Source organism: Phaseolus vulgaris, chromosome 4, assembly GCF_000499845.2.
Source record: "Phaseolus vulgaris cultivar G19833 chromosome 4, P. vulgaris v2.0, whole genome shotgun sequence".
NCBI classification, from domain to species: domain Eukaryota; kingdom Viridiplantae; phylum Streptophyta; class Magnoliopsida; order Fabales; family Fabaceae; genus Phaseolus; species Phaseolus vulgaris.
The window spans coordinates 17,117,675-17,128,353 of NC_023756.2; positions in this window are offsets into that span (position 1 = coordinate 17,117,675).

Genomic DNA, 10,679 nt, shown 5'->3' on the forward strand with positions numbered 1-10,679 from the left:
CCCATTATGCACAAACATATTCCTTTTAGAAGGGCAATTAGAAGCTATGTGACCATATCCCAAACATTTAAAACATTTCTTACTAGACGATTTGATGGGTGATATATGAGTAAAAGTAGAAGGCTTAGACTCTTTAGGTGTGAAAGAAGAATCCTTAGAAGGAAGGTTTGAAAAAGACTTTTTATTTTTCCAAGAGTTGTTGTAGTAACCATCATTGGGAGAGTTTTTAAAAGCATTTCTCTTAGCAATTTGAGCTTCAACCTTCATTGCAAGGTGAACCAAAGATCCCAAAGATGAATATTCTTGAAGTTCAACAACATCTTGAATATCCCTTCTTAGGCCACTTACAAACCTAGCTATCATAGCTTCCTCACTCTCTTCCAAATTAACTTTAAGTGTAAGCGTTTCTAACTCCTTAACATAGGCATCCACACTTAGCGTGCCTTGTTGAAACCGTTGGAGCTTCAACATGAGGTCTTTCCTAAAGTGTGGTGGCACGAATCTAAAGCGCATAACTCAACCAAATCGTTCCAAGAGACCACGGTAGGTCTCTTGTTATAACAAATGTCCGTTACATAGCTATGCCACCCTTTCATGGCATAATCAACAAATTATAGGACGGCTAACGTCACCTTTTGGCCCTCCTCAACCTCAAAGGTGTTAAAAATTTGTTCACATTTAGCCTCCCAATATAAATACACATTTGGATCACTATCCCCATTAAAGCAGGGATTTGCATAAAAGGAACTTGGGACTTGGTCTCTTGTTGAAGTCTTTGTTCACGGTTGTGGCTTCCCCCATTGGAAGGATGACGAAACCTCCTTCTTTTAGTATCCTCTCCATTGCCGTGAGCATTTGAAGAGCTCTTGGAAGAATGCCGAGGAGAAATGTGTCTACTATGCAAAGAATAGGCAACTCCTTCTTGCTTCAATTCAATCTTGGCCATACGTTCTTCCAATCTTTGCAATGCTTCATCCTTTTGAGCAAGAGCCTTCCTTGCTTCTTTCAATTCATTAAGAACATAAGCTCTATGAGTAGAGCGTGGCTTAGAAGATTCAGCACTTGAATATGTATCCATGATAAAAGAAAACAGCAAACACAAAAACAACCAAAGTTAAGAAAACAGGTTAGCAACAACAATTATATCAAAGTGTCGAAGGGAAGAGTCACTCAATTCACTCCAAGAAAGAAAAATTCCCTTATCCAATCTGATCTTGAGGCCTTAGTAACCTCAAATGAAAGATGTCAAAGCAACAACACTCAATCTCAAAGCTAAGCACCACAAAACCAAAGAACAATGAAAGACAAACAAGAAAAGGTGTAAACAATAAAAGGCTACATAAGAAGGAATACAAGAATTATGACAAACTCAAAGATTAATGAAGAAAAGACAAGCAAGAAAATAAGGTACTCAATGAAAAAGAAGGCACACAAAAGAGACCTAGAGAAAAACACTAGAGTAGATGAAGAAAAAAAAAAAAAACAGAACTACTGGAAAAAATTTATGTGCAAACTGTTCGTGATGTTTACAGATTTATCTGGAATGATATAAAGCGAACTGGATTATGAAATTGAAACCATAGAAAGTTCAAGATCTTATCTCAATAATGGCACTGCAATTACTCAAAAACAGTAAGCCAATTAATTGTGATAAATTTTGAAAAATCACTGCCAGATTACCGTATTTTTTCGGCAGAATTGCACACTGTTCGTATTTTATTTATCATATTTTTTGTACTTATTTTTTCTACTTTTTGACAACACTTTGAAGAACTTAAATCCAGAATTTCAGAAATTTCCAGCAAGTAAATCAATTGCAATAAGGGGAAACAGTTAGCACGTATTAAAAAAATAGAGGAAACTTAACAGGAATGAAAAACAGAATTAAGAACTAAGCAAAGACATAATAGAAATGATGTATAAGAACTTGTATAGGTCTAATACACAAGTATGAACTCAATACTAAGAAGAAAAAGCATCAAAGGATCAAGAAACAAACTCAGAGAACTACACCACACAAAATCAAGAAACAAAAATTACAACAAAAGGACTACAAAGAATTGATAACATTTTTGGGAAAAACATGACATGACAAAACTTTATAAGGATTCACAAATCAAAAAGACACAAAGACAATGTAATATCAAAAACAAAACAGCAAGAAAACTAAAAAATAACCTAAAAACAGAAAGGAAACAACAAGAAGATAAAGTTCTTGAATTAAAGAGACTACAAACAACTCAACACACAAACAAGAATAAACCTAAACTCTAGATACCACATGATATGATTCCAATATCAAGATAGAGATGTTTCATAGACATTATATGGAATCAACTTGACTTGGAAAGTGAATAGGCACTTTTCTATAATTGGATCAATGTTCTTTCATTCAAGAACTCACCAAAACTTGAGCCACAAGCCAAAACTCATGTAGAAACCCATTTCTTGTCAAATGAACCGATTAAAATGCACAAGAAATCAAATGAACCGATTGAAACTCTATAGAAAGCAATTGAACCGAAAAAAAGCATGAAAAGAAGCTAATGAACCGATTATAATAGTAAGGAATTGAAAAGAACCGAACAAAAGTGCAAGAAAATGAAGATGAACCGATTAAAAGAAACTAGAACGGTTTAAGACATGTTTTGGAGTTCATATGGACATGGCAATGGAGGAATAAGATGGAAAGAGAAGAAGACTTATGTGGTTGGAGTTCTTGGAGATGAACACGCCACTTGAAGGATGCAAGACTTCAAGATGAGTGTAGATGCCGCCACTTGAGGTTTCAAGATGCACTCAAGATGAGACTAGAAGAGGAGAAGACAAATCTCACTCACTCAATCACCAATTTGGGAGAGTTTCATTACTCAAACAATCAATTCTGTTTTTAGAAGGACCCAAACCCTCCTTATATAGGAGAAAGGACCGGTCATGAAGTTTACAAAGCTTACACAACAAGCTAACCAAAAGTCCCTTGCATGCTACCCACTTCTAGCGCCTATAGTGAGACATGAAGGGTCAACTTCTAGAAAGTTCTAAACTAATGTCTAAAGATGCTTTACAAAAAGAGGTATCTTTAGGTTTCCCTCTTAGCACCTACCTAAACACTATTCTATATTATTTACAAATTTATACAAAAGAAATTATAAAGAGAGACATTAATTGAAGCCTATTCTTGAAAGGTTGTAGACTTCTTTGGCTTTAGGCTTGGTCCTATCTTTATTTTATGTCTTCTTTAAATTTTGAGAAGACTAGAAGGAAGAACTTCAAATGTGTGGGTGAATAACCTCTTCCTTCATTAATAAAAGCCTCTTTTATGTGGTCTCCATAACATTGGATGAATGTGGATCTGACGATACCGAGCGGTTCACATGACCACCTCTCTCCTTTTCGTTTCCATATAAATAGGGCTCCATTTTAACAAAGTAGGGTCTACGCCTTCCTCACTGTTAGGGTTTACATAGTGTGCTCTGAGTGCCGAGTCTGTCAAGCATTCTTTCGTTTTTGGTAAGTTCGGGTTAGTAATGTCTTCTTCCTCTGATTCTTTTGTTAGTGTTGTTAATATTGAGTCATCTAATGTTACCCGCACTACAGTGCGGGAGACATGAGTAACTCGGACCATTCGGTCGATCGTAAGTCAGACGGTCCGAGTTACGAGTGGGTCGACCCACGTGTTTTGGACATTCCAACTTATTTTAGGGGTCCGAATGATTTGGATAAATTTTTATCCAAAGTATCATTCTTAAAACTTGATTCTCATTCAGACGCTTTAATGGTCGACATCTACGGTTACACTGACCGAGTGTGCCACAGACGTGAGAACGCACCCCAAGACTTTTTTTTTACAACACCTTTTTTTTTTCTGACTTACAACGTCACCCTTCCCTTCGATGAATTCACCATGGGAGTCCTTCGAATCCTCAATGTGGCCTCGACCCAATTGCACCCCAACTCATGGGCATCCCTCCAAGTGTATAGAATTATGTAGTATTTTTAAGATAATACCTACGCTTCAATCATTTTTGTTTTATTATAATTCCCGTCTGAGTACTCCCGTGAGTTGGCTATCCTTGTCAAGTCGACTGGAGAGTATTCGGTTTGCACCTTATACTACTTTGTATAAAAATTTTAAAGAAAGATATTTCAAAATTTTGGTGGATTCGGACGACAAACCTTACTTTTATGATACGGAAGGGAGAACTAAGTTTCCTTTCCATTGGACCCTGTTAGATATTATTAGATATAATTAGATATTATTTGATATTATGAGATATTATATTGTTAGATATTTCATATTTATGTAATGGGCTTAGCCCATATGTTTCTTTTCCTATATAAACATAACCCTATGTGTTCAATATACATAAGAGATTTACCATATTCTTTCTTTTCCTTTAATATGGTATCAGAGCATAAGGTTAGGGTTTAGGGTTCAACTTTTATTGGTGAACCCACTATTCACTGGAATTTTCCAGCCACCGCCTCATTGCCTCGTCGGACCTTCGGCCGGAATCTCGTCGGACCCATCGTCGAAATCTCGCCAAAGATGTCATCAGAATCTCGCCGGAGTCGTCGTCGAAATATCGTCGGAGCCTCCACTGAAGACGCTGTCAGAATTGTTGCCGGAGCCTTCATCTTTGTTGTTGCCGCCAATTAACCGGTGACTGGATTTGTCCTTATCTTCTATGGCTTCTTCCGCTTCCACTGCCACTATGGCTTCTGCTGCCGCTACCACTGTGGTTTCTTCTGCAGTCATTATGTCGGATCCATCTATTTATACTAATTACGTCAATGTTCATCTTTCCATTGACAAATTGGATGGAACCAATTATGACACTTGGGCATCAGATATTAAATTATGGCTTAAGAGTCAAGGTTATGTTGATCATCTTACTCATCTTATTATTGCTAAAAATGAGGTTCCCCGTTGGTTGAAAATTGATGCTCAATTATGCATTGTTATCAAATCTACCATTCACTCATCTTTAAAACAAATTTTTCGTACCTATGAGACATGTTCAGAAGTTTGGGAACAAGCAAAATTATTATACACCAATGATACTCAACGTCTTTATGGTGTGTGTCAAAATCTTCTCACAATTGTTGCTCCCAAACGTCTTGATGGTACAATGGCGGAATATCTGGATAAACTTCATGCTCTTCTTCATGATTTTAATGAGTTATTACCTCCTGCCCCCACTCCTTCTCAAGAAATCGAACAAAGATCTAAGTTTTTCATGTTATTGGGTTTACATTGCCTTCCTGATGATTATTCTCACGTTCGTGATCAAATTTTGGGATCTCCTAGCGTGCCCAATTTTACTTCCACTTGTTCTACCCTTTTGCGTGTTCCAGGTAAACACACCACTGATATAACATCTCATGTTGATGACTCTTCTGCTTTAGTCTCTCAGCATAATGATCATACCCGCCCTCACAAGTCGGTCAAAGGGAGTCACAAGTGTGACCATTGTGGCAAACTTGGCCACAAAATTGACAGATGTTATGCCTTACATGGTCGTCCTCCTAAATCTGTTGCGATTCCTCAAACTGCTCCTGTGCAACCTTCTACTATGGACCATCCTTCAGTTGATACCCCAGGCCAGCCTGCTATTTTCAATGAATTTCATAAATGGTGTGAGGATCGTCAGAACCCTAGTTCCCTGGCTTCTGTTGCACATTCAGGTACATCTTTTGTTGGCCTCACTCACTCCACTTCCCTTGGCCCTTGGGTTCTAGATTCAGGTGCCACATATCACATTACTGGTAATAAATCTTTTTTCTCTTCCCTATCTACTACGGGTTGTTTACCTTCGGTTACCATGGCCAATGGATATAAGGTACCATCACATGGTGTTGGTACTATTAATCTTTTTTCTTCTTTATCTATTGGTAATGTTCTTTATGTCCCTGAGTCTCTATTTAACTTATTATCCATTAGTCGTCTCACTTGTTCCCTTGATTGTGTTATTTCTTTTAACAAAAATTATGTTACTTTACAGGACCGGAGTTCGGGACGGATGATTGGCACCGGATGATATGATTCCACTAGCACAATTAGAATGATTTTTGACATTCTTAGGAATCAACTTGAGTTGGATGTGAGATAGGCACCTTATCATAGAATTGGATCAAGGTTTTATGAACAATAACTCACCAAAACTAGTACCAAAACCCAAACTCATATGGAAGTTCCAATTATTGTCAAATTGAACCGATTAAAATGGAAGGAAAAACAAATGCACCGAACAAAATTGGTTAGAACTGAATTGAACCGAACATATAAGCTAGAAAATGAAAAGGAAGGAAGATAAATTGGCAGAAATTCAAAAGACCGAACCAAAACAGCAAGAACACTATGAATACCGAACTGAAAATCAAAGGAAACAAGCTATGATATGAACATAAAAAGAAAAGGAAGGAAGGAAGGAGAAGAGAAAGCTCATGAAGATGGAGGAATGGTTGGATGATCACGTCACTAGGAGGATGGAGACTCCAAGATAAGTGTGCAAGCCGCCACTTGAGGTAACCATTGAACTCTCAAGATAAGACTAGTGAGGAAGGCACAAAGCACTCCAATGCTCTCTCAAAAATTGAGTATAGTTTCTCTAATCAAAATTCAAATCTGAATTGTACAAGCTAAGCACCTTTATTTATAGCCTAGAGGTGCTGAAAAATAGGTGGGAAATTTCAAATAAAACTCATTTGAAATTCCCACCAAAAACAAGTCACATAGGAGGTGTGACCTTTTTCTACTATGACACCTCCTAAAACCTACACCTACACCACTCTCCTAAGTCACATGGACAATGTGACTTTATTTTACATTTTCACACTCCTTTATTTAATAACCACACCTCCTAAAACTATACAAGAGTATTACAAAGCTTGGCCTTGCCCCTCATGGGATGGACTTGGGCTCTTTGGGCTTTGGCCTTCTTAGGCTTGGGCTTGGGCCTCATCTTTATTTATGTCTTCTTTTAATTTTGAGAAGACTAGAAGGAAAAACTTCAAATGTGAGGGTGGATGTCCTCTTCCTCCATTAATAAAAGCCTCCTTTATTTGATTCTCATCATACTCCTCGAGTTGGAGAGAATTCGTCCACGAATTCTGAATCCCTGCATATAACAAAGTCAGTTTAGTTTTACAATTAAAAGTGAAGAAAAATGTAAACATGACTTATCATTTGTAAACAATGGGATTTCAGAAAAGGAGGTTCTATAAATCGACCAAGTTGGAAAAATTTGTTTGGGATTGATGATATCTTTTGGAAAAAGGCCTCTTAAATGGTGAAAACCATTAGGAGGTATGAAATCATCCCTAACACTTTTTAACCAAGATGGTGTTGAAATATAAACCTTGGGTAATGAAAAAGATAAGGAAGGAAAACACCTTGGAGGTGAAAGGATAAGACCCATGTCATCTTGGCCTTCTTTGTCTTTTTCTTTTTTACTTGTGGTAGGTGGGTGAGTTAGGTCTTGTTTTACCTTGTTGATCTTTAAGATTTGCTTTTGTAGACAATGAAGAGCTATGTCCCCGAAACCTAAACATTTAAAACATTTGATATTTGAAGTTTTGGTAGTTGACTTAGGAGTAGAAGGATTTGTAGTAGAAACTTTTTTTGGAAACATGGTTTGTTTGGAAAAATTGGAAGGAGAATTTTGAGTAGAAATTTTGTTGACATCCTTCCTAAAAGAGTTGTAGAAATCATCATCATGAGTATTTTTGAAAGTTTTGTTCAAAAGATATGATTCCACCTTGATGGCTTTGCGAAACACGCTCTTTAAAGAAGAATATTCTTTTAATTCTACAAAGTCTCTAATATCTCTTTTCAAACCACGTACAAACCATTTAATCTTTGACTCTTCATTAGCATGCATATTCATTTTAGTCAAAGTTGTTTCAAAATCTTTAAAGTATTCATCTACGATCCTATGTCCTTGAGGAAGCCTTTGGAACTTCAACAAGTGTTCCTTCTTAGAAGGAGGAACAAACCTCGCGCGCATACACTCTTTCAAATCATTCCAAGAAACCACGGGAGGTCTCTTGCAATACATAATGTCCATTACAAGTTTATGCCACCACTCTTTGACAAAATCTAAAAATTCTAAAGTGGCTAACTTATATTTGTGCTCATCTAGGATCTCATGGAGGTCAAAAATTTGTTCACACTTAGCCTCCCAATCTAAATACACATTAGGATCACTAGAGCCATTGAAACAAGGAAGCTTGACCGAAGGTAGCCTAGCCTTTGCGTCTTGGTAGTAGCCATTTCCGTAGTGCGGTCTCTCCCCTTGGTTGTGATGTCTATGTCCAAGGAATTGGGGTGAAGTCCTTCTTCTCCTATGGTCCTCTTCACGGCCTAAGGCATTTGAAGAACTTCTTGATGAAGGTCTATGTGCATGATGTCCATCATGGATAGAGTGAGATGGCCTAGCTTGTTGCACCTCCATCTTTTGCAATTTCTCTTCCAAACGCCTAATGGTGCGTTGAGCTTCATGTAATTCACCAAGGACCGAAGCTTTGGAAGGAGAATTCTGCTTGTAAGATGCACCACTTGAATAGCCAGCCATTTGCAAATGAAAACAGCAAACACACAAAAACAACAAACAAGTCAAGAAACAAAGTTAGCACAAAAAATTAATGATTTGGTAACCAAACTGATGAGAATCAAATAAAGGAGGCTTTTATTAATGGAGGAAGAGGACATCCACCCTCACATTTGAAGTTCTTCCTTCTAGTCTTCTCAAAATTAAAAGAAGAAATAAAATAAAGATGAGGCCCAAGCCCAAAGCCCAAGCCCAAGCCCAAGAAGGCCAAAGCCCAAAGAGCCCAAGTCCATCCCATGAGGGGCAAGGCCAAGCTTTGAAATACTCTTGTATAGTTTTAGGAGGTTTGGTTATTAAATAAAGGTGTGTGAAAATGTAAAATAAAGTCACATTGTCCATGTGACTTAGGAGAGTGGTGTAGGTGTAGTTTTTGGGAGGTGTCATAGTAGAAAAAGGTCACACCTCCCATGTGACTTGTTTTTGGTGGGAATTTCAAATGAGTTTATTTGAAATTTCCCACCTATTTTTCAGCACCTTAGGCTATAAATAGAGGTGCTTCCTTTGTAAAATTCAGATTTGAATTCATCTAAAGAAACTATACTCAAAATTGGAGTGAGCATTTGGAGAGCTTTTGAGCTTCTACTCTAGTCTTATCTTGAAGGACCATGGTTTCCTCAAGTGGCGGCTTCCACACTCATCTAGGAGCATCCATACTTCTAGTGGCGTGATCATCCAACCTATCTTCCATCTTCATGAGCATTCTCTTCTCCTTCCTTTCTTCTCTTTCAATTACTCTTGTTGTCTTGTGTTCTTGAGCATTTTTTGGTTCGGCTGTCCTTAATTTTCCAGCACCTATGTTTTGGTTTTCTAAATTCTGTTCGGTACATTTGTTTGTGTTTTAATTCTGTTCGGTCTTCTCTTTTATAATTCCTTTGTTGATTCAATTTGACAATATTTGGTTCATCCAAATGAGTTTGGGAATTGGTACTTGTTTTGGTGAGTTCTTGACTTAGAACCATGATCCAACTTCTAAGAAAGTGCCTCTTTATTTTCCAGCTCAAGGTGATTCCTCAAAGTGTCAAGAATCTTGTTCTATGTGGCTATTGGAATCACATCATGTGGTATCATGAGTCTTAGGTTCATTCTTGTTAATTGTTGAGTTGTGTGCACTTTAATTTCAAGAGCTCTTTAATTTCTTGCAATTTAAGTTTCTGTTTTAGAATTTTAATTGAGTTTTCTTGCTGTTTTTCTTTTGCTCCAAGTGTTTGTGGAAAGGTTTATGGCACTCATAATTCTTATGAGTATGGTTGCTCTTTTGGAATGGCATTATCCTTCCTAGAGTTTACCTTAAGCTTCCTTTCACTTGTTACAATTTGTGTTGTGTCTTTTAATTTTTGAATCATGTCAAGTTTTGTCTTAAGTCATGTTATTCCATATATGTCATTACTTCTAGTAGTACTTTTATTGTTTTGATTGTTTCTTGCTTTAGTGTCATATAATTTTCTGAATTGATGTTGATCCTTTGTGCATTTTCTTTTTAGAATTGAGTTCATACTTGTATTCTAGACCTATACAAGTTCCAATACATCTTTTTCTATTATGTCTTTGCTAGTTCATCATCCTGTTTTTTATTCCTATTAAGATTCCTCTGTTTCTGAAAAAAGTGCTTACTGTTTTTCCTTATTGCAATTGATTTACGTACTGTAAAATTCTGAAATTCTGGATTTGAGATATTCAAAGTGTTAGAAAAGAATAGAAAAAAGAATCATTCAAAAATATGAAGTACACAAAAAATGATAAATAAAATAAAAAAAGTGTACATTTCTGCCGAAAAAAATACGGTAATCTGGCAGCGATTTTGAAAAATTTATTTCTCTCAATTGGCTTACTGTTTTTAATTGATTCCAGTGCCATTTTTGAGTTAACATCTTGAAGTTTCTGTGGTATAAATTTCATAATCCAGTTCGCTCTACAACGTTCCAGTTAAATCAGTGAATATCAAACACAGTTTGCATTAAAAAAAAATTTCCAGTAGCTAATATTTTTTGTTTTCCTCATCTACTCTAGTGCTTTTCCTTAGGTATTCTTTTGTGTGCCTACTTTTCTCATTGAGTTCTTTATTTTCTT